This window comes from Uloborus diversus, chromosome 5, assembly GCF_026930045.1.
Source record: "Uloborus diversus isolate 005 chromosome 5, Udiv.v.3.1, whole genome shotgun sequence".
Taxonomy (NCBI): domain Eukaryota; kingdom Metazoa; phylum Arthropoda; class Arachnida; order Araneae; family Uloboridae; genus Uloborus; species Uloborus diversus.
In genome coordinates this window covers 113,854,383-113,880,158 of record NC_072735.1, presented here as the reverse complement: position 1 = coordinate 113,880,158, position 25,776 = coordinate 113,854,383, and the positions used below count along the sequence as shown (strand labels likewise).

Sequence of the window (25,776 nt, the reverse complement as noted above, 5' to 3'; positions counted from 1 at the left end):
GAGGGAAAAAGGGAGTCAGAAAAGTTTTACTGCAATAATCGACTTAAATGCAATTTTTTTTTCTTTTTTTTTTCATCTAATATTGCACATTTAATAACATTCCTTTGAGTTACAAATGGAACTGAAACTAGTTTTCTTGGTAGTGTTATGAATTTCCTTTCATAACTCTACCAACTGTTACATAAGGAAGTTTTTATGTAATAGTTATTGGCAATTTTTTTTAAGTAAAATATTTTTAAAATGAACATTTTGGACAAAAGTACTATCAAATACTCATTATTTTAACCTCAGTAATATTTATATTTTTGCATTACAAATATTGCAGTAAATACGAATTAACGAATTAAAACTCCCCCGGGAAAAATTCGGAAAAATAGATGTAAAATCCTGCGTTTTGAGGCCCTATTCATCATTATTCGAACAAAAAATATATCAACAAACGAGATGATATGTGCATCACATGACTTCCTTTTACTCCAATTTAATGTCATTTCCCCATTATTGGCATTTTTAATGTGATTCAATAGTTTACTCTTTAAATATCACCAACAATGGCAAAAGTGAAACCAGATTTAAAAAAAAAAAATCGCCAAATTTGTGGCCAAATTGGCAACAAAACTTGGCGACTAAAATACTGGCGATCTATCGTGAAGTGTCCTCCAAATTATAACACCACTTGAGTTTACATCAAAATTAACAATGATTCCCCCCACCAAAGGGGCAAAAGACCCCTTTAGAAACACCCGAATGCGACCAAAAGGGGAGGTGCACAATTAGACCCCACTAGGAGTCTACGTACCAAATTTCAAATTTCTAGGACATATCGTTCTTGAGTTGTGCAACTATTACATATGCACATACGCACATACAGACGTAACGAGAAAACTCGTTGTAATTAACTTGGGAATCGTCAAAATGGATATTTCGAGTGTCTATACGTTCTTAGACATTTATCCACGTGTAATCGAGTCGAAAAAAAAAGAAAAAAACTCAACATTCATTCAGGGGTGAGTTAAATTGAAATTAAGATCGATTTTTGAGTGAAAATTTTTCGCGAATACAATACTTCCTTTTTTGTAAAAGGAAGTAAAAAATAGGCAAAACTAAAACTTTTTACAAGTTTCACACTTTTTCGCAAATTAAGAAAATGCAAATTTTTTTTTTTTTTGGTTTTTTTTGGTCTCGTCTCTCTCGATCGTTGACACTGATCGAGAGAGACGAGAATGGACAACGTATCGTCAGTTGCTCACATCGGCCTTTGGTAGAGTTAATTTTTGATCATCCCCCAATTCAAACGTATCCATTAATTACCAACTGAATACAACTTATTTTAATGCACAACAAACTTCTGCCAGAACAGTCACTAGTTAACAGCCAAAATGTCTACCAGGGACAGTCATTGTGTCATAAGTGATCGAATTCTAATGGATAGGGCAGCTGTTTTTCACCGAGACGAACTGAGCTCGAACTCGGGCATGGATCATGGCAATAGTTTACTACTTTTCTTGTGATATATGACAATTCTAAGAATTCGTCCTGAAAGGTAGGTACAGTAGGGAGTTGTTGGAGAAAAAGTACTAACTCGTGAAATCGTCTCTACACAATTGTCTCTACTTTTATTTGAAAATTTAAATCGTAAAAGTTAAATTTTCCACCAGAAAAGTTTAAAAAAAGAGCTAAGCGCTTCATTATGCCCCCCCTCTCCCCGGATATACTGTTGCACGACGATTTTTTAGTTTTTAAACAGTACAGAAATTGCGCTAGGAAATATCTGGAGAGGTGACAAGGGCTTGCCTGCAAGAGGGACATAGGTTAAAAAGTCAGACCTTCCAGCCTTAAATACAGGACCACTGAAAGCCAACGGCTCCTTGCCAGCTCCCCCTCCGTTTAAAACCCTTAGGATTTATACTACTGTGACTCCGATCCTCCCCCCCCCCCCTCCAAGGGCCAGCACCTTAGTTTTCGATTAGGCTGGCATGGCTTCTCGTCGGCCATGCTTAAATATCTATATTTTTAAACGCATTTAAAGCAATGATTCTTACAAACCGCTAAGTAAAATATTAATAAAATAATAGTTTAAAAAACTAATAAACATGCTCTTGTACAAGAATGAACTAAAGAGTAAAAAATAATCTTTTAATGTAAAGTACATTCAATAATGAGAGGATATCATGTCCCACAGCGCCACAGCAAAATATAAATTAGCTTAAAACAATGAGAATAAAATAATTGACCAAACAATTAACTTTAATGTAAAAAAGCATGGGGTGCTCTCCATTTACATTTTTGTGTAAGGATTCGAAAAAATGATAACGTCTAAGATTGCAATGAGAAATCTAAGACATCTGATAACAAGCACCTCAAACAATTTATATGATACGATACATTAAGAGTTTGGGTTTTAAAGGGGTTTTTTAAATAGTTTATTAATAGTTTTGCTAAATATATTTTCATCAAGGTTTCATTGTTCGAAATAAATTGAGCTCTTTACTTAAATTCGATTTTTTCAGGGGAGGGGAGAACAAAATTTTCATTTTTTTTAATCGTAGCAATTATTTTAATCTGATTCTTCCTTAAAAGACCTAAATTTTCGCGATCCAAATAAAATTGCGCAAGAATCTTTGGAAGTTGCTGAGCGTCAACGAGCAGGGGGTGGAGCTAGTAGTAATTTAAAATTAAATTGAAATCTCTTCAATGGAATAACTTTTCCCTTGTAAAACAGGGGTGCCCATCTCCCCCAAGAGCAAGAGCACATCCTCCCCTCCCCCAATATCACAAAGAACCCCCCAACTCGGGTGGTCCTTAAAAAGAGAAACATACCCCTTAAAACACCCCTCTAAAAACTTCAATGGCGCAGTGTGCGCCACGATAACCCCTAGGTAAGCATCACTCACTATGTAAAACAAATCTTACCTATAAAGGCATTGCAATGGTCTCATACACAAGATCTTCATTTAGTGGTTGCAAAATTAATTAAGGCAATTACAAATTATAGTAGTAGAAGTTTTTTTTTCTTCCCTAACTGAAAAAAATAAAAGAAAAAGTAAGTAAAAAGTGCACCTCTACACGAAAAGGTAGGGAGGGTCCGAGGGATTATAAGAGTGCTTTTATGAGGCGCAAATATCTATACTAATAATAAAGCTGAAAGTATCTCTGTCTGTCAGGATCTCTGTCTATCAGAATCTCTGTGACGCGCATAGCGTCTAGACCGTTCGGCCGATTTTCATGAAATTTGGCACAGAATTAGTTTATAGCATGGGAGTGTGCACCTCAAAGCGATTTTTCAAAAATTCGATTATGTTCTTTTCATATTCCAATTTTAAGAACATTTTCCCGAGGAAATTATCACAATGTGGACGAATACATTACGGAATTATCATAACGTGGAAAAGCAACATGGGCAAGCAAATAAATATAACCAATTGGCGAGAAATTCATCATCATTATTTGTTAATATACAGGCGAACCAAATGACCTTTTCATTTTCTACTACGGGCAAAGCCGTGCGGGTACCACTAGTAAATAATAAATGTTAAAAACATGAAATGGAAAAAGCGGAGCGCCGCTTTCAACTACATTATGGACTAAATCAGTTCGTTCAAAAAAACTTATAACTACTTACTTAATGTTGCAGCTTTTCTATGCAGCTCCTCCAGTAGTCTTTGGCTTTGAGCATGAGCTCTAATTAATAATAGGAAAAATTTCCGTCAACACTTAACTGAGAGCGGAAGAGTAATAATAAGAAAATAAAATCAGACGTTTTCTCGGAAACGTATCAGCAACTCCCTCTGCCTCTTTCAGCATCCTCGGGCTCTCAATGTCACACTCAGAACAAAAACCCCTCTTGTAGACTGGACACACCAGACAGAATTCTACTAAAACACGTGATGAGAACAAAGTGCTTGTACCACACAGGGACACAGGGCTACAAACACTGCTTGAACCGTCCAATGTTGTACTATCAAATGACAACCGAACGTGGCAAGGACTACAGATCCGCTGGCTATAAAGCAATTAGTCCCTTCGATTTTCGACACAAAAAGTACACAGACAGTTGTATCCAGTTGTATTGCTTGTTTCTGTTTTCCATCAAAAAAAATAGGGAAAAGCCTTCTTCATTGGTGACTTTTATTCCGTGCGGTAGTGCAGTGGTGTAGCCAAGGGGTAGAATCGGGAGTTCATCCCCCCCTCAAATGTAGCAACAAAATGATTTGTATGAACACACTGCAAGTGCCTAAAATTGCACTATCCGACCTTTAATTTCGAAACATTTTATATGACCCCCCCCTTCCCTTCTCTCCCAAGGAAAGTTTCTTGAAGCACCACTGTGGCATTGCACTGAAAATGTTTCACTTATTTATGCAGTACTTCTTTCTTCAAGCACGGAATGACCGATTTGTAATATCCCATTCACGCAGCCCCCACTTAGCGATTAATATTCGTATTTTCCGCATCGAATACCGCCCGAAAAGAATCTTAGATGTTTTTCGCGGCCCGGTTTATAGTTTTTTTGATAGCTAAAAAGTATCGGATGTTTTAGATTTCAGGTTTACTGATATTGCTAGTTATATGGTTTAGTTATTTTATTTTTCTTCTAAATTTCAAATAACCCTGCAGCAGTTTGAAACAGATTAATATAATACTTCTACATATAGAATTGATTCATGCCTTCTCCACTTAACAGATTTTACTGAAAATGTTGGCGTAGCTTAAAGTTCTCGCACGTGTTTACACTGTACTTTTTTTTTCTTATAAGGGATGACTGATACGTAATCGTTCATGCGGCCCCACTTGGCGATTAATATGCGTATTTTTCTCAACGATTTTTAGCTGTTTTTTGCGGCCCCATTTATTGTTTTTTTTTTTTGGTGATTAGGGCCGCGATAGCTGAAAAGTACCAGATGTTTTAGATTTTAGGTTTACTGATGTTGCTAGTATTATTTTGTAGTTTATATAGTAGTTAATTATTTTGTTTTTCTTCTAAGTTGCATTTAAGAACCCTCCACATTTTTTCCTATGTGCGGTTTTATTCCTTATATTTCAAATTAATAATAACGTAAAATCGGCGGCCCCTTTCTCCAAAAAAGTGGAGGGGTGTCACACACACCCCCTTACCGACGGCCCTGATTTTCCCTTCATAATCATCCTAACATGGCGGCTGCGTATGGAACATAGTCGCCATGTTTGGTCATACTCTTAGTTCAAATAATTCAAAAAGAATGTTTTTTTTTTTGGGGGGGGGGATATTTTCTTGGTAAATGCCAAATTGTATGTTACTGTAGGGGCTCTTGTGAGAGGTTTATAGTTAATTACTTTTATGCCTCCCCATCAAAAAAATAAACAATTAAAATAAATAAATAAATAATCTTAGGTTAATTATTGAAGAAATTCAAATTATATGTTTATCTAATATTTTTTTTATTCCTTTCATGTTAATTTTCTATAAATTAATTCTTTTCATTAAACTAGTTACCTGAGTGTGAAGTGCATGTTGATTTTTACTGCCATGGTGTTTGCAATGATTTACAAAAATATTTTAAAGGAATTTGTTGTGTTTTTAGGAGGGGATTTCTTTTATTTTTTATTTTCACTGTGGGACCATGGCATTGTGTACAATACTTTATTTTTGGTTTAAGGATTTTTTTTATTATGAAACTTTAAAATGGGTGGAATGAACCATTTGCTTCAGGAGCTCCCAACCTTCGCCCAATGCTTCTTATATTTTCATGATTAATCTAATTTATATTTCTTGCTAGCATTCCTTTAGCATCACTTTCATAATATTTGTTAGTTTCCATAATAAAAATACAAATTTAAATCCCCCCTCCCCAGAGTTGGCAATGTTTTGGACACAACGGTAAAAACCACGGTAAAAACCCTGGTTTTTACCGTCCTGTCCAAAACCCTAGAGTCCAAAACTGTCCGAAAGTGTCCAAAACTAAATTTTTAGAAAAATTGTATTGTGTGAGAAAACATCAAAAACAGAACAAAATGTATCAAAGTAATGTTTTATATTGAACATTTATTCAATGAGAACATTCAACTTATTTATGCAGCTGATTTTAGTCTAGTTACATAGAAATTGAATCCTTGATTAAAATTTCAATTTGTATGAATGAGTTGATTTATTTCTTGATAATAGTAACCAAATTTCCCTATGTTTATGCATGTGTGCAAATGAAAGCAATGTTGGCAAGGTTTTTATCATCTTGTTCAAAACCTCCGTGTCCGAAAGTGTCCAAACTTTAAGAAAATACATTTTATGAGAAAATATCAAAAACAGAACAAAATGTGTCAAAATTATTTTTTGACTAGTTAATATGTTTATTCAAGGGGAACATTCAAGAATGGTAACTTATTTATGCAACTGATTTTAATAATCTAGTTAAGTAGAAATTGAATTCTTCATCAAAAATGTCAATTTGTATGCAGGAGTTTTTTTCCATTTACCAAATTTTTCGACATTTATGTATGTGTGCAAAAGAAAGTGTTCAAAATATACTGCAATAATCGACTTAAATGCAATTTTTTTTCTTTTTTTTTTTCATCTAATATTGCACATTTAATAACATTCCTTTGAGTTACAAATGGAACTGAAACTAGTTTTCTTGGTAGTGTTATGAATTTCCTTTCATAACTCTACCAACTGTTACATAAGGAAGTTTTTATGTAATAGTTATTGGCAATTTTTTTTAAGTAAAATATTTTTAAAATGAACATTTTGGACAAAAGTACTATCAAATACTCATTATTTTAACCTCAGTAATATTTATATTTTTGCATTACAAATATTGCAGTAAATACGAATTAATTAGATTACACCCCTTTAGCATCAGCTTAGTTTTGGACAGTTTAAGACAGTTTCGGACACTTTTGGACAGTTTTAGACAGTTTTGGACGGTAAAAACCACCTGTCCTGTCCTAAACTAGTTTTGCACAGTCCAAAACCCAACCCTGCCCCTCCCATTTCATTCTCGTACTAAAGCGCTGTTTTTGAAACTCGGCGAAACTGGTGGCCACCAAGTTTTTAGAGTCTAGTGGCCATTGGCCACTTGAAAATTTTCTGAATCTTAAGGTCTGCAAGAATGCGAATTTTGAAATGATTAATTTCAAATTTGGTTTACAGCAGTTTTAATTGGCTTTGTTCTGTAGCTCTCCCAGGACAGTTCTTTAAAGATATTAGTTTAGCACAGGTGAGCTCTGATAAGGAGGTCATGGTGAACTCCTTATCAAGGACCAAAAATTTGCTTACCTGGCAAATTTCATATAGAGATTCAGCAAATCCAGAGAAAGTATTGCAATCTTTTTTAAAATAAAGCTTACTGTATCTTCTTATAAGATTAAGGAATGTGTGACTTTTGGTATACAATAATTATTTACTAAATTTCTGAGTTTCATTCGGTATGTTAAGTATAGTTGGCTCTCTATTTAACGACTTTTAAGGGACCACAAAAAATCGCCCTAAAGTAGAATGCGTCCTCAAATAGAATGCTTCTAAAAATAGTAAGCATCCGGGACTGTGAAAAGTCGTCTTTAAGTAGAGAAAGTCGTTAAATAGAGCATCGTTAAACAGAGAGCCAACTGTATTTTCCTCTCCCAAAATTTTAAGTTCATGGCTCAGCATTGTCTCAGTCATTAGTCGCTCCAACCATACCAAATTTTTCAAATGAGTTAAAGGTTTCAAAATTTTCAATCTTTTCGTTACTTCAAAAAATTTCTTCAAAAATTAATTTTAGTTGAAAGAAAACTTTTATGTAAAAAAGCATTAAAATTTAATAAACTTTCTTAAAAAATTAACTTTAGCTAACCAAGAACTTTGAATAAGCAAGGTTTATTAGACTAAAGGTTACATTAATTCAGCAGCAATGGCAACACAAACAGTCTGGATGCCCACTGCCAAAGTGAGTTTTTGAAAGAGATCTCATAAATAAATAAAGCATAATTTTTTGTCTTTCTGTTGGAGACTCTTCAAGTGCCATGGTCCTTCTGTACAGCTCAACAGAGGGTCCTAGATTGCCACAAGAAAACTCCAATTTCCAGGCACAAGACAATGCCTCATTTCTCACAAACATTTAAAACAGAGAGAGAGAGAGAGAGAAAAGGTTAAAATTTTGCGCCCCTAATGATTAAGGCCTATGTTTCCTACTTTAAGTACTAAAAATTATGCACATTTGGCTTTTCCAGGGCTCCCAACACATTTTAGCCATAGAAAAGGGTAAAAGAGGACCATTTTGAATCAAAAAGGGGACCAAAGAGGACCAGTTAGGATTAAAAAGAGGACCTTGAGAGGACCATTCATAGTTAAACCCAGGGAAGCAACAAATGGCAAATTAGCTGTCTGGTACTAAATAAATGAAGATAATTTGTTAATTAACCATAATAATAATTTTTAATGATAAATCCTTATCACCTTCTGCACAACTGAATTTTTTATCCATTGAATTATATTATTTACACAAATATTTGAATGGGGGGGGGGGGTGACAAGCAAGCATGTAACTGACCATCTTACAGAGTAACTTTAATTGTAAAATAAATTTTCTACTAATTAACAGGTAAAAACTGGCTAATTAAAAATAATCACTTAAGTGAGCGATGAATTAGTGCATACCTAATAAAGACTTTTTAGATATAGTTATTACAGTAAACACCTTAGCACATAGTAGTTTACAAAATTTTTCACATAACCAGTTTAAAGAGAATTTTTTTTGATATAAGGTATCGCAAGACAAGAAGCTATAGTTTAGAATCCAGGAGGTCCCTTCCCCCTCCACAGCCCTTGGCTTTTACACATATTTCCAGCCTACATATGGTACGTTTATATACATATGAGAGTTTATGATCAAACACCAAAGCAGGAGGTAATTTCTGGCTACGCTACTGATTGACTAACTACCAAACGGCACGAACTTGAGGGTCACGGATTCGGACAAAATTCTAGATATATGTCCATTCCCACTAGGTATGAGCCCAGGTAACACGGTTTGACTGCATAGGTTCTAGTTCGGCTGCAACGGGGGTCCAAAAATGCTAGTTTGGGCCCGGAAATGCAATGGAGTTTCCTTCAGAATTACAATCTTTACAACTTTTTTCCGCTATTGTACTGCAGTATGAGCCATTTGTATGCACTTACCTTTGAATTAATTGCTTTGAATACTAGTTTTTAAAAGGTGTTTCTCAAATTTAAATTGGACACTACTTTTAATTTCAATATTTTGAATGCCGAAATAATGTAGTTACAGGATAGTTATCGTTTGCAAAAAAACTAATTATTTCTTTTATCTTAATCGTCTGCTAGTAAAAAGTATTTATCATTTGCTGGATATTTATCGTCGGCTATCATACATTTTCCACAATGATAAGCAAAAAATGGGAGAGGGGGGGGGGAGCTCTAATTTATTGCACATGACACATTAAAAAACAAAAATACAAGATCATTTCGATTTTTCAAGTAACTTAAATAACGCACATAACTAACTAGGTGTTTTCCCTTCCACTCATTTTACTAAAAAAAGATGCCAAACATGTTGGAAGATCGAACATAGTGTCGAAGTGATCCAATGTGTGGTAGTTCCAATGGAAACACCACTGCATTTGTATGGCCAAACTAGAAACTTTGGACCCTCATTGCAGCCAAACCAGGGCCTATGCAGTCAAACCGCTTTACCTTGGCTTATATCTAGTGGGAATGGACCTATATCTAGAATTTTGTCCCAATCCGTGACCCTCAAGGGCGTGCCGTTTGGTCATAAGTTCAAAAATATTAGAGGATTGCAAATCATTTATTGGTACACTAAGTATCCAAATCATTTCTTCATATGTATGTATTAGTTGTTCGGGCACCAAAAAATATTGTAACTGTTTTCATGTATATATAAAAATTAGTGAGAAAGAAATTTTTTTATTAAAGCTCCCACACCCAAAAATATACAAATGCGCTCAAGCGATAAATACACTGAATGTAAATTTGAGGCAGCTTTTACTGGATAACTTAATGTAATAAATAAATGTGTAATTTCAGATTCATAAAGCTATATTTTCAAATTGAAAATACTCATTTTGAGTATTTAAAAAAAAATAAGGATACAAAGTTTTAGTTTTTAAAAACAAAATAAAATAATATAATTTGAGGTAGCACATGTCAAAACAGTTTCTAATTTTCAAAAATATTAAAATAATTACAAGATGCAAAAGCATTGAAATCTTGAACACGAGAATCAAATTTTCGCGAAGTATGTTCACTGTTGGCATAATTTCCAAAAAAAAAAAAAAAAATCTCTAAAACTAAACATGACTAAAATTGAACATAAAATATTCTAGTCTAGGATAGCATATGTGAAAATAACATTCGATTGCGCAAAATATCAAAATATTTACAAGATGCAAAAAGATTGAAATCTCAAACATATGAAACAATTCTTCGCAAAGTTCGAATCTTGAACAGGAGAATCAAATTTTCGCGAAGTATGTTCACTGTTGGCATAATTTCCAAAAAAAAAAGAAAAAAATCTTTAAAACTAAACATGACTAAAATTGAACATTAAATATTCTAGTCTAGGATAGCATATGTGAAAATAACATTCGATTGAGCAAAATATCAAAATATTTACAAGATGCAAAAAGATTGAAATCTCAAACAATATGAAACAATTCTTCACGAAGTTCGAGTAAGTGCAATGCTGCTATGGTTCCAACAATAAGAAAGTTTATTATCTATTGAAATTAAACAAAAGATAAGCTAATTTATGGTGGCGTATGTCAAAATAACTTCCGATTGCCAAAAATATCAAAACATTAACAAGATGCAAAAAGATTGAAATCTCAAACACAAGCAATTTTCCGTGAAGAGCGAGTAAGTTCAATGTTGCCATGGTTTCGAAAAAAAAAAGTAGTTTATTATCTATTAAAATTAAACAAAAAATACGCTAATCTACGATGGCGTATGTCAAAATAACTTCCAATTGCCAAAAATATCAAAATATTAACAAGATGCAAAAAGATTGAACTCTCAAACACGACAAGCAATTTTCCGCGAAGTGAAAGTAAGTACAATGTTGCCATGGTTTCGAAAAAAAAACGTAGTTTATTATCTATTAAAATTAAACAAAAAATAAGTTAATCTATGGTGGAGTGTGTCAAAATAACTTCTGATTGACAAAAATATCAAATTATTTACAAGATGCAAAAAGATTGAAATCTCAAACATGACAATCACTTTCCGCGAAGTGTGAGAAAGTTCAATGTTGCTATGGTTCCAAAAATAAAAAAGTTAATTGTCTATTAAAATTAACCAAAAAATAAGCTAATCTAAGAAGGTGTTATGTCAAAATAACTTCCGATTGCCAAAAATATCAAAACATTAACAAGATGCAAAAAGATTGAAATCTCAAACACAAGCAATTTTCCGTGAAGTGCGAGTAAATTCAATGTTGCCATGGTTCCAAAAAAAAAAAGTATTTCATTATCTATCGGAATTAAACATAAAATAAGCTAATCTAAGTTAATAAATGTTAAAATAACTTTCGATTGTCAAAAATATCAAAATTTTAACAAGATGCAAAAAGATTGAACTCGCAAACGCAGGAAGTAATTTTTCGCGATGCTACACATCGAACACAAGTTCAGAAAATTGCACTAATGAAACATTCTTGATTTTTTTTCAAGGGCGTACGAACGTGTGAGAAATTTCGGTAGCAAAATGCTTTGATTTGAAGTCATAACTCCTCCCCCAAACCTCTCCATTTGCTAGATTTCCATGTTACAGCGGTTGAAGGAGGAGTAATAACGTCAATCTGAAGCGAAAGAGCGAAAAAATACCAGAAAGTTAGGTTCAAAAGAAAAATGGCGCCGCGGCCGCGTGTAACAAACGTCAGCACACAGTATCTTTTAATGTAATGAAAATTTTTTAAATCTGATTTTTGAGTAAAAACAATATAAAAGCGGACTAAATGGACCAAAATGTTAAAAAGCGGTTTAAAGCGGACTTTACCCTAAAAACGGACTTTGGCGGGAAAAGCGGACCATTTGGGAGCCCTGCTTTTCTAGTGCACACTTTGCATTTTTGGCACATTTTTGTGTGTTTCTTCGATGCCACACATCAAGACTAATACAGTGAATTCCGGTTAATAAGGACCTCACTGGGACAGGACGCCAGGAGGATTTTGGTCCCAATAACTGGATGGTCCAATTGAGGAAACAGGACCTATATAGCTTGACCGAACATGCTATACACAAAGCATTTAACTGTCATTATGATGATGAGCATACAAAGAAGAAAAGTTGCTGTTTACAAAAAAATTTCACATAAAAAAAAATTGAAATACATCGAGGAATCTTTTTGCACGGGTACAACAATGTGTTCAAACCAATAAGGTAATAGTTACATTTGTAATTTGATGGTGAGCATGCAAAGAAAAAAAAAGCTGTTTACAAAATTTTTTTAGTAAAAAAATTAATTAAAATAAGGCGAAGAATATTTTCAGACTCGTTTAATTCAACAACCAGAACTAAAAATGTGACAATGAAAAAATAAGTGCTAAAAAATTCTAACCATTCATTAAAAATGTCAATGAAATAAAAACTACAACAAAAAACTTTTTTTGAAAAAATTTACAAATTTTTGAATGTTCCCAACTAAGCTGAAGAAATTTGGAATTTCACCGATTTTTTTTTAGTCTGCTGGAATTAGAACTTTTTCATGGCACCCTAGTCTACCACCTCCGGGGTTTGGAAGCCTTATTAAAACAAATATATTACCAATAGCGCAACAATGCTGACTAGAGACTGCAATACTGGACCGAAAATTCAATACCGGTATTCGGTATTTTTAAAACGTGATACTGGAATACCGGCATTTGAAATTTCTCAAAAATTGCTTGAAAACATATAGTTTTCCTGCCACATTTCGTAATTTTTTACAAAAGTTGTATTATTATCAAAATGTATTGTAAACAAATATAAAATGAAGGAACAAATGAGGAAGTGAGAAGCAAAAGGGATATAAGTGGACATTTTCAATTTTTGAGTAAAACGACTCTAAAGATAACGTTCTATGTAGGTTTTCAAATTTTTTTTTCTAAATCATGCTGTACAGCAGCACCTACCAGGGTTACTAGTACAATCTCTTGCCCAAGACAAAGGAGAAGTTCACCTACCATTTGTACCGGTTATCTCCAAATTTTTAATTTTGCCACTTATGTTACGAAAGGAAGTAAATTATTTTCCAAAAGTGTTGGCAACCTTAATTTGCATTAGGTTTTTTTTTTCATTCGTTCATTCCTTCTTGCAACAAGATCGCGTCAGCAGAATATGCAAATTACCGGTAGCATTTAAGCTCCCGGCACTTTGCTTCATTCTCTTCTCTTTCAATTTCAACCCAAGTCAGACTTGGTTGTTTCTTTTGGCAGCTCAGTCGAGTCTGTCCGTTTTTGCCGATAGTTTCGGCTTACTGCTCTTGATATGAATATCATAGCTCAGTATGTTTAACGTTTCATACTTTGACTTAGAATGTTAGATCCAGAAGTCATTTAAAGTATTATGAGCAACTTAATAATGTAAAGAGCGTATTCTCAATATTTCCTTTAACATGTCATTGTATATATCATAGCCATAATAAACAAGTTACTTTTTAACTTTGGCTCTTCATGAAGTTGCACAAGATAAATATGCTTTTTCAAGAAGTATCATACGTCCTGGTTGAGCTTCCACTTAAAGTTAATAAGCTGAGCACTTTTAAAAGCTCACAGTTTAACAAATCGGTTATGGGCCGTTTGCCCAACCTGACGAGATGGTATGCGTAAATTCTTAAATTTTTTTTCAACATCGAACGTGATACAGAAGTCTATCAGACGGCGGGCCAGATAAATTTTTTGCTCAACATGGAAATCTCGAAATTAAATAGGGAAAATTATTCCACATGGCTAAACGATATGAAAGCCTTGTTAATAAGCAAAAATTGCTGGAGATTAGTTACCGAAGTTGAAAAAGAGCCAGGTAAAGATTCACCGCAAACTTCAGACTTTTGTAAACGCAGAGACAAAGCATATAGTTTAATCTATTTGCACATATCTGATGAATACAAGAACTTGATAAATCAGATTGATGATCCTTCTCAAGCATGGAAGAAATTAGAACTGCATTTCCGACCAGACTCTCGTGCACGAATTATTGATTTGACAGACCAGTTTTTCAATTGTCACATTGAGTTAGGTGAAGAGGTTGATATCTATGCAAGTCGACTAAAAACTCTTATCAAACAGTTAGAGGATTTGGGAAAACCTATCCCGTCATATTATCAGTCTTTCCAGTTGATTCGTTACTTGCCTGCTGAATTTGGGCAGATTGTACAGTCAATTTACAGATGGAAAGAAGATGAATTTACGTTTGATAAAATTTTGACTGAATTACTTGCTGAAGAATCTCGTTTAAAATTAGTGCAAAAGGACTCGGAATCATCGGCTATAGCTTTTCAAACTTCCATTAAAGCGGGACAGAAAAATAAAATAAAATGTAGTTTTTGCGGGAAATGCGGCCATACGAAAGCGAAATGCTTCAAAAGAAAGAAGCAAGAATCGAATTTTGTTTGCAGTGTCAACTCCACAGAAGAAGTATCCAATGACTGGTACGTGGACTGTGCGTCGACCCATCATTGTTGCAATGACCTAAGACTCTTTGTGCATTATATTCCAAATAATGCATCCAGCCTTACAACAGCAATTAAAGGGCCAAGCTGTCCGGTTGAAGGAACTGGTAGAATTGTGCTACTTTTGGACTCTAAAGGTAATAAAGACAAATTAGTTTTAAATAATGTTCTTTATTCTCCAAACTTACGGAGAAATCTTTTGTCTGGTTCACAATTAGATAAAAATGGTTATTCATTTGAATGTAAAAATGGAGTTTTAAATGTAAAATCTAAAGATCAAAGTAGAATTATAATATCTGCAAAATGTAAAGACGGGCTTTATTCTTTCTTGACCAAATACCCTAGAAGCGTAAATGCAAAAACTAAAAATAATAAAATCTATAAATGTAAAAATGTAAAGGAACTTAACAGTTTTAAAGAACGCGAAACTGATGATTTATCGGTGAAGCCGAAAAATCAGATTCTTTTTTCTGAAAATGATGTAAAAGTAGAGTCTAAGTCCGGAAATTCTAATTCTAGTCAGAACTCCAACTCCGGCGATTTAAAATCTAAATCTAATAGTGTTTTTTCTAGTAGAAAATTTGACAACAATTTAAATGTATGGCATCAACGTTTTTGTCACATTAATTTTAAATATATTGTTAATACTAGTAAAAATAATGCTGTAAATGGTTTAGGTGATTTTAAGAAAACTGAATTAAATTGTGAATCCTGTAAAATAGCTAAATCTAGACGTGTCTCTTACAAGCCGTTGAATAAGATCAGATCAGAAAAACCCCTACAACTAGTACATATGGATCTTTGTGGAAAACTTCCACATATCGCAATTGGGGGATTTAAATATTTTCTGTCTATAACTGATGATTATTCTCGTAAAGTCACTGTTTTTCCGCTAAAGGAAAAGAGTCAGGCACTAGAATGTTTTAAAAAGTATCAAAAAAGGGCTGAAAGGTTTTTGAATACGAAAATTGTAAATGTCCGAACTGATAATGGACTAGAATTCTGCAGTGCCGAATTTGAGACCTATTTAGATGAACAGGGTATAAGACCAGAACGTACAAATACGTATACTCCAATGCAAAACGGGGTAAGCGAGAGATTCAATTACACAGCTCTAGATGCTGTAAAGGCAATTTTACATTCCAGTAAATTAGGAAATCAGTTCTGGGCTGAGGCGTTACTATGTTTCACGTATGTGTGGAATCGTGTTTGCCATGAAGGTCAAACTTTAACACCTTTTGAACTTTATTCTGGGCGAAAACCTTCGGTCAGGCATTTGAAAATTTTCGGTAATCCTGTTTTTCTTGGAACCCCCAAAAATTTAAGAAGGAAACTAGATATGCGGGCCAAAAAGGGTATTTTCGTCGGGTATGCTTTAAAAACAAGGGGATATAGAATTTGGCTTCCTACAGAAAGGAAAATTGTGGAATCGATTAATGTTAGATTTGAAGCAGAATCTAAGTGCAGTGGAGCCTCACTGGACCCAGCTAAGTTTCTGGATTCGTCAGATTCAGACAATGATTCTGATCGGGAAAGTTTAAGTGAGGGGGACAATGATGTTGTACCAGTGTCCGTACTGGAACACGATGAACAAAGTACTAGTCAAACCCTAATTCCAGATAAAATTGTTTGGATTCGGAAAGCTGTTCCCCGTCCCGACAAATCACGAACTGATATCTATTATTCAATTGAAGGTGCAAACGCAAGACTGCGGTCTTATAATGATGTTGAAGCGTTTTGCAGATCTCACAAAATAGAATATTTAAAAGAAAATTTTGATTTCTGTGGGAAAAATAAATTTTCAGGGAAAGTAAATTTTACAGACATTAGTAATTCAGAAACATGACTAGATGTTCGAATACCAAAATCTTTCAATGATGCTTTAAAAACACCAGAGGCAGACCAATGGTACAATTCAATGTCAGACGAAATTCATACTATGCAAACCCGGAACGTTTGGAGTCTTGTGCCTAAACCGGCTGATTCCAAAGTAATTGGCAATCGTTGGGTTTTTACTGTGAAAAGAAACGATAAAAATGAAATTGTTCGTTTCAGAAGTCGCCTGGTAATTCAAGGTCATAGACAATTAAAAGGTATTCACTATGACCAGGTATTTAGTCCAGTCATTGAATTCTCATTGGTACGATTATTTTTTTCTATCTTTGTGTGTAAACTGAATTGGATTCATCATCAATTTGATATAAAATGTGCTTATTTATATGCTCCGCTAAAGGAAAACATATACATGTCACAACCCCAGGGATTTCAAGATCCTGAGAAAATTGGTTATGTTTGTAAATTAAATCGTGCAATTTATGGACTTCATCAATCGGGTCGTGAATGGTTTTTGGAAATACATAATGTTCTTATTGGTTTAAATTTTAAGAAATTATCATGGGCAAATTGTGTTTATATTTTTGAATCAAGTGTAATTTTAATACTTTATGTTGATGATATAGTAGTATTTTGTAAAAATAACAAATGTCTGAATGATATTATTATTAGTCTGAAATCTAAATTTGACATCAAAGTACTCGGAAAAACGCAAAAACTTTTAGGCGTTGAATTTGAGGAAATAGACAATGCATTATTTATTCATCAACAAAGCTATATCAATAAAGTATGCAAAACATATCAAAAATACAATTTTCCAATTGTTTCTTTGCCGATTGGTGTAGGAACTGTACTTTCCAAAGATCAATGTCCGAATTCTAAGGAAGAAATTGAAATGATGTCTAAATTGCCTTACCGTAACATTTTAGGTTGCATTTCCTTCATTGCAAGTAGAACGCGACCAGATTTAAGTTACGCTGTAAACATATTATCTCAATTTCAATCTAACCCAGGTTTGAATCACTGGAATATTCTACTGAAACTTCTTGGCTATTTAAGTTACACAAAATCTCTGAAATTATGTTTGTCCAACGTTTCAAATTTAAAAGTCGAATGTTATAGTGATGCAAGTTTTGCAGCAAGTCGCGATGATAGAATTTCGATTGGCGGAATGATTTTATTCATTGATCAATCTCCTATCATTTGGAAAACTTTTAAACAGAAATGTGTTAGCTTATCAACAATGGAATCAGAATATGTGTCACTTACTGAAGCTGCAAAGGAATTAGTTTGGATTGTTCGCATAATAAATGAACTTGTAAAGTTTGAATTTATTCAGATCAAACCGCAGTTTAACTTACTTTGCGACAATCAAGCAGCAATTAATTTTTCAAATTCGCCAATAGAAAACAGTAGAACAAAACATATAGACATTAGACTTCATTTTTTAAGAAATTTAATATTAGAAAATTTGTTTGATTTAAATTATGTGAATACAAAACAAAATTTCGCGGATATTTTTACAAAACCTTTGAACAAAATTAAATTAAACTTTTTCATAAGAAATTTTTTAAAATGAAAAAAAAAAAATTTCGAAGTCCAATTACATTTTCATGTGTACTTTGGCAAATTTTTTTTGTAAAAGTGTTCATATTATTTATTGACTGTTGTCATTTGTTTTCATGTATCTGGAAATACTGGAACGTTTAAACGCAACAGCACGAGTAGGACTTTTGATGTTGTCATTCCCGATATAATATTGATGTCCTCTGGATCCTTCAAAGTTCGCTGGAGCCGATGCGGGTCAACAGATCAATTCATCAGCTTGTTTGATTTTTGAAAAAAAAAAAAAAGTGCTGTTCTAAGGACTTTAATTTTTGCAGTGCCAGAATTTCAAGTCAAGATGCTGAAATGAAATATTTCAATTTAAATTGTTATTTTTATTGCATAATGTTCTGATGCGATCTTGATTGCAAGAGGCGGGCCATTGTTACGAAAGGAAGTAAATTATTTTCCAAAAGTGTTGGCAACCTTAATTTGCATTAGGTTTTTTTTTCATTCGTTCATTCCTTCTTGCAACAAGATCGCGTCAGCAGAATATGCAAATTACCGGTAGCATTTAAGCTCCCGGCACTTTGCTTCATTCTCTTCTCTTTCAATTTCAACCCAAGTCAGACTTGGTTGTTTCTTTCGGCAGCTCAGTCGAGTCTGTCCGTTTTTGCCGATAGTTTCGGCTTACTGCTCTTGATATGAATATCATAGCTCAGTATGTTTAACGTTTCATACTTTGACTTAGAATGTTAGATCCAGAAGTCATTTAAAGTATTATGAGCAACTTAATAATGTAAAGAGCGTATTCTCAATATTTCCTTTAACATGTCATTGTATATATCATAGCCATAATAAACAAGTTACTTTTTAACTTTGGCTCTTCATGAAGTTGCACAAGATAAATATGCTTTTTCAAGAAGTATCATACGTCCTGGTTGAGCTTCCACTTAAAGTTAATAAGCTGAGCACTTTTAAAAGCTCACAGTTTAACAACTTACATCCATTTGCTTCTCACTGCCTTAAATGTCATAGTAAAAAATCAATACTAGTAAAAAACCTAATGCATCTATCGAATTGTCTCTAAGCCTGGAACTCATTTTAGTGCTCAACTTTCCTACAGTTGAAACTACTCTTTCTGAATTCACCGAAGTCGGTGGTACTGTTAACAATGTGTGATACACCTCCTCTAGTTTAATTGCCTAAAAGTATTTTATTTTTAAAAAAAAATCGGTCTGTTGCAAACATTTTTGGATAAACCCTTTTGTGCGTGTGTTTCTTTCGTATTGTGTGTATTTCTATTTTTTTTTTTTTTTTTTTTTGAGCAATTACGATTGCTATTGTTTTCACTTGACTGTTTTTAATGTTACGCTGATTTTATTTTCCCACCAGCACCCTCTGCCAGCACCACCGTCGCGTCGGCCGGCCTCACGATGCAGCTCCTCTTTCGAAAACCGTCTCCAGGTTGCGCGCATATCTTACACACGCACACACGCATACACACACCTACACACTCATGCCTGCACACAGACACAAACACATATACCTACGTACACACACGTGAACGCCTACATACACGCGCGCGTACATACAGCACTTACACACATGCATACATACACACATAAACATGCACCCACATACATGCGCCTACACAAACACACACACACATGCTCGTGATTGTGAAAAACATAATTTGAATTCAAGATGCCAAAAATTCAAATTAATATAATTTTTTTAAATTTAAAGTTAGTTGAAATTTCTTTCCTGAGAAACGACATCATTTTTCCATTAACATCATTTTCTCTTGAACAGGAGGGGTTTTTGTTCACTTTTTATTAGCCCTTTGGTTTGAAATTTATGATAAACTTGACAAAATTTGATCTTGTTGGTTTCTCTTATTCGTTTTAGCTTTCTTTTCAAAATTTTTTTGCAATAATGTAAATATGTGAAAATATCTTTGAATTCGTGGAACATATTTATGCTTTTCCTCAATGCAAATTTTCAAGGCAATATATAATTTCTAAATATTATTTTGCCAAGTATGAAGCCAAATAGCGAGACAGCACAGCAAACCAATACTGATGCCAACAAATTGCCATTTGTAATGCTAACAAGAAACAGTTTTTGTCAAAATTTATTACAGATGAGACAAATATTTAAGAAAAAAAATCATAAAGCATTCTTGCAAATTGATGGTTTGAATAAATTGTTGATCGGACAAAGGAGGGGGGGGGGCATTCAAAATTACACTCAAAATTAACTTTTCCAAAAGGGAAAATGAGCAAATCAGGGAAATGGAAAAAATAAATGCGTGGTGCACAAAATACTTTTGTTTAATGATATTCTATTACTTCCCCATGCTTTTTAAGCTAAATTTTTACATCAATAAGTTGATTTCAGTTCTGTATCATGGGAAAATAAATGTAGAGTTAAAATATAAGTACATCTTAATATATAAAAATCTTCTGTGCGGACTTTTGTCACCATAAGGCTTTTAAACGGCTGGACCGATTTTGATCAAATTTTTTGTATGTAATTAAGTTGTAGCAAGCATGGTTTCAAAGCGCGATGGATCGAATCGGAAAGGTTTTTGTTAATTAATTAATTTAAACATTGGATGGTTATACAGGGTGGCGACAGGAATTGTGAAAAAAAGTTCCCTGACTTTTCCCTGATTTCCCTGATTAAGTTCACTAAATTTCCCTGATTTACGTTACCAATGATAATGGTTTTTTCCTTGCTCTACTTGAAATCCATTGTATGTTTGTATAAAATGCAGTATTTTAAACGTTTTAAGTTGTTGAATTAAAGATATATTTTTAAAAGATGCTACTTTTTTAATAAAATTGTTAAAAAAACATATCAAGTCAAATTTTTTGGGGGGAAAAACCTACAAAATAGTATATTAAATTTTTCTATCTATATGGTAAGAATATAGAAAATTAAAATTTAAAAAAAAACTTTCCTTCCAGAACCCATTTAGCATAAGAATTTTAAGAATAGAAGTAATGTAGTTATTCTTATGTAACTAACTGACATATTTATGCAAAAAAGATGAAACCATTTGACATCCATTCATAGGGAGCTTTTCTCTAATCAAGAACATAGGTTTTAATGAATGAAAACAGCATTTAAACAATAAAAAATAAAGATATTTACTTAAGGCTCTTCTAAACCTCTCCGTAAAATCAGATTCGACGAAAACACGAAATCTGTGGCAACACAAGGGGTGTATCTGGGAGGGTCTAACTCGATTTTTTTTGCACTGCTAATTGGTCAGATTTCATGATGGACAACGTCAATCATTGAGTTGTTGAAAGGACAGTCGTAAATTTAAGCTGTCCCCATCGGTACTCCTTTTGCGGTCGGACGAGGGCAGAGAGCTAGTTTCAAAACATGTCCCCCCCCCCTCCGGCCTGTTTCCCACCACGACAACAGATCGGCGTAGCAGAAAGAACTGACGGAAAGACTGAATCCAATTCTCCTATTCTATTCTACCACCCTTCTCACTTTTACTTGAAAACTTTGGAATCGCGGGACAATTCTTTACATTTACTCTTCGAATCGAATTCTGTATTTGTTTTGCAATTCATGGGCGGCATAATCTTCATTTTTTTTTATTTGTTTTATATTTATTCGTTCAGTTCATTCATTTATGTATTTTTCAATATATAATTGAGGGGGAGGGGGCGAACGGAACACTGATGATCTTTATAACTTTATAGATAAAAGATTGCTTTGCTTTTTACAGAAATTTCTGAAACTATTCTTGAAAAGAAAAGCAAAACAATCATAGAAAAATGTCGAAGAATTTCTGCGGATGTCGGTGTGAGCATTAAATAAAAACATTTGGTAGTTGTGTAGTTAGGTTTGCTGATTGCTAGTTTGATGAATGTTACAATTAATAAAAAAAGCATAAAGAGTAAATCTTTCGAAAACACTCACGCCCTGTACAAGAATTTTCTGTGCAGTTTTTAATTAGAAAATTATGCTTTTGTTTTGTCTATGAATTTTCTGCGCATCAAAAGAGGAAAGAAAGAAACTGACGAATCTGCATGTTGGCACGATAGAAAACAGGAAGAGAAAAAAAATGCTGTTGTCTTTTTAGTGATCAGAAGGATACCATATTACCAGTGGCGCACGGGAATTTTTTAAAGGGAGGGTCCAAGGTCGAAAGTCTCATTCCATTATTACGCCGTCAAACATATTGACTTGATTTTATCGATTCCCGAGAACAAAAAACAGTAAAAAATAAGCTAATGAATAAATATTAGCATTAAGTAAAGAAATAACCAGAAGTTAAATAATTTACGCTTTTATTTTTCTCATAATTAAAAAATGAATTCAAGTTCAAAGGATCTCATTTCAATTTGTAATCACAAAACTAAAAACATAGTTATTACTGTGTATTCATTTATAATCCCCATCCTTCTTCTCATAGGCTAAGTGCACATTATTTTAAAAAATCTCTTAACATGAGGGTTTTATTTTTTCACTTATTAAAACAGAAGTTATTGTTACCTTTGTTTGAAATTATTTCACGCACAAAATATAGAATCGTAATCAATCGGGGGAAAAAGCAAGACCTATGGGAGGGGTCCTGACCCCCTGGACCCTTGTGTGCGCCACTGATAAATACCCACTAAGGTTTTCATTTTTTATACACGTGTACTAAATAATTAGAATGAAATGACACCTCTCAGTAATGCTAAAAGCAGATTATTGCAGAGCTTAGTACTTTTTGACAGTTGCATGCAGAATCAACGCTTGATTTAAATCTGAGAAAAACCATGTTACTGCGTACAAAAGCCCTTTATCACGCTCTGAATGCAAATTGGGAATTTTACTGTTGTTTTTCTTGGATAAAAGCCTACTTCAATTCAAACTTTCGCCGATGTGCCTATTCATCAACATTTTAAGATAATTTCAATTCATTGAGCGTATTGTTAAAAGAATAAAAATTATATGTTCACAAATTTTACCAATGCATATAATAAAACGTAAGTAATTGAACTCTAATGGTTTAAATATACTTCGAAAGAATGAATAAAGTGTAAGAAAACGTACAGTGGTTTAAAATAGTCAGCAAGTGGTATTTAGGAATTTCCGTATCGTAAAAATTTGATTTCTTGATCTTGAGGGAAAGAATGTTTTTTTCTTTCAGTTTGACACTCTCTGTTATTTTCTAAACAATATGAGTAGCACAGTATACAAATGAAAAACGTTATCTATCATGAAAGCGTCTCGAAAAATATTTACGTGTACCAACAACTACGCTATTGTAAAAAGATTGCCATCAATCATGAAACGAGAAAAAAGATTTTCCTAAAAAAAAGGGAAGGAACATGGTTTTGTTAATATTTTCGAAAAAGATTTTCGTTTAGAGTTCAAAACTGTCATATGAGAAAAAAAAATGCATCGATTCAATGAATCAAATGTATGATCATGTTCAATCTCGAGAATTATAGGAAAAAATAGATTGCAAAAGACACAAAATTAAATAAGCATTATTCGAAAGGGGAGACAGTGAGGCACTCAATTTATGTGCCGAAGTAATTATCACTATGAGGAACTTTCTTGTTCCCAGTCTGATTTGCTGTACGCAAACGAGAAGACTTGTTTATCCAAAGTGGGGAAACAAAGTGCAAAAGGTGAGAAAAAATTATACATGAAATCAAATGAATTGATATTGTTCCATCTTGAGTATTGGAGGCAAACAAAATAATATGAAAATTCAAAAAAAAAAAAAAAAGATCAAGGAAAAAGAGTACTGTGGCCCTAAATTACTGTGACAGTATCACCATACTGAACCTTCTTGTTCGCAGTCTCATTTCTTTTCATGCAGTCACGATGATTGACAAATTCGGATTGCAAAAATAAACTTTATGTAACATGAAAAGATTTCGGAAAATGCATTGTAAATTGTGAATAGAGTTCTTTGACTGTGAGCATGCGCAAATGATCAAGACGAAGGTTCAACTAATGATACTTCTTGAAATATCGAGAATGTTTTTGATATGAAGTGCTGCTGGGCTGGCGTCATTGCTTTCTGGATTCTTTGAAAAAATACTTTCAATTAGTGTTTTAAAGAGCCATTTGGGTGAAAAAAAGCATCACTTTATACTAGGGCTCGACCGATGGCAATTTTTGGCCGATGGGCCGATGCCGATTGTTGGTCGATTGTTCAAAGATGGCCGATGGCCAATTGTTTTTCTCAAAATGACCGATGGCCGATGGCAAAAAAAAAAAAAATCGAAAAATTAAAAATTACCGTCGGTTTAACGGGAATCTATAACAAAATCACAAAAATCGGTTTCGCCATCTCATATTTGTTTCCAAGTAGGTCTCCAATTCGGGAATGTATCCCCAAATGATCAGTCTCAGATGCAATAAAGTTTTGCATTGAAATAAGTAATTGATAGCCACAAAAAATGAGTAAATATGCCTTTTAGAACACCCGATTGAAAATAAAAAGGGAATAGCACAACTGGAACGTACGCAGACCCCACATACGAAATTTTAACCTTCTACAGGTTACCATTTTTGAGTTATAACTTATGAGAGATACTTACGCACATCCTGCCGCAAAAAACAACGCAATAATTAACTTGTATGTACCTGAATGCAGTACTAAAAATTCTTTCAGGGGTGACTAAAATAGAAATTCATGCTGAAATTCAAGTAAGGGTCAAAGGGTCAGCTCACCCCCTGTGAGAAGAATGTCATTATGATTATTATTAAACTTCAATTTTTTACATCCGAAAAAATAGTACATGGAATCAATGTCAACATTTTTTTTTTTTTTATGCTCGGTTCTGTAAGGAAGTTCTTTTTGGCGCGTCATAATTCAAAGAATTGACTGGATTTGTTTACTGAGGTATTGCTATTTTGATTTCTTTGTTCATTTTCAAAAGCGCAAATTTCTCTAATGAGCTTAACTTTTTCCCAGTTCTCCTCCCCCTCAAACCACATGTTGTGCGTGTCATGTGTGCCTTTTCCTACTATTTATAGATGTTATCTCATATAATCAAAGCTTATGGTGACATGACCAGCATATCTGCCGAAAGAAATGTGACTTTTGATGAACGTTTGAGGGAATATGATCCATGGCTCAGGCTGTGGCATTGAAAATTTAGGGGGAGGGGAGGTAATTTGAATGGGCTTTGACTTGGGGGGGGGGGGGAGTACTCCGTAGCATATGAGGCGGTACGCTCTCCTGCATGGAATGATGGGCAACCCTGATTAACTGCTACTTTTTTACGTAGGAATAATAACGATATCCATTGAAACTTGACCCCCCTTACAAAAATTTCTGGATCCGCCCCTGTTGATGTACTAAATCATACTTGCTGATGACAGTATCACCGTACTGAGCTTTCATGTTCGCAGTCTCATTTCTTTTTCATGCAGTCACGATGATTGACAAATTCGCATTGCAAAAATAAACTTTATGTAACATCAAAAGAGTTCGGAAAATGCATTGTAAATTGTGAATAAAGTTCTTCGATTGTGAGCATGCGCAAATGATCAAGACGAAAGTTTAACTAATGATACTTCTTGTACTATCGAGAATTATTTTGATATGAAGTGCTGCAGGCGTCATTGCTTTGTTGATTCTTTGAAAAAATACTTCCACTTGGGGTTTTAAATAGCTATCTGGCGGAAAAGCATCACTTTATACATGAAATTGAATGAATCAAATATGATCCTGTTCCACCTTGAGTATTGGAGGAAAACAAAATAATATGAAAATT

General features: G+C 33.8%; 1 protein-coding gene across 1 annotated transcript in view; it reads right to left on the bottom strand.

The window, feature by feature from the left end:
* The window catches only part of LOC129221868 (transmembrane protein 256 homolog), a 43,317-nt gene that overhangs the window by 2,352 nt on the left and 15,189 nt on the right, over positions 1-25,776 (bottom strand).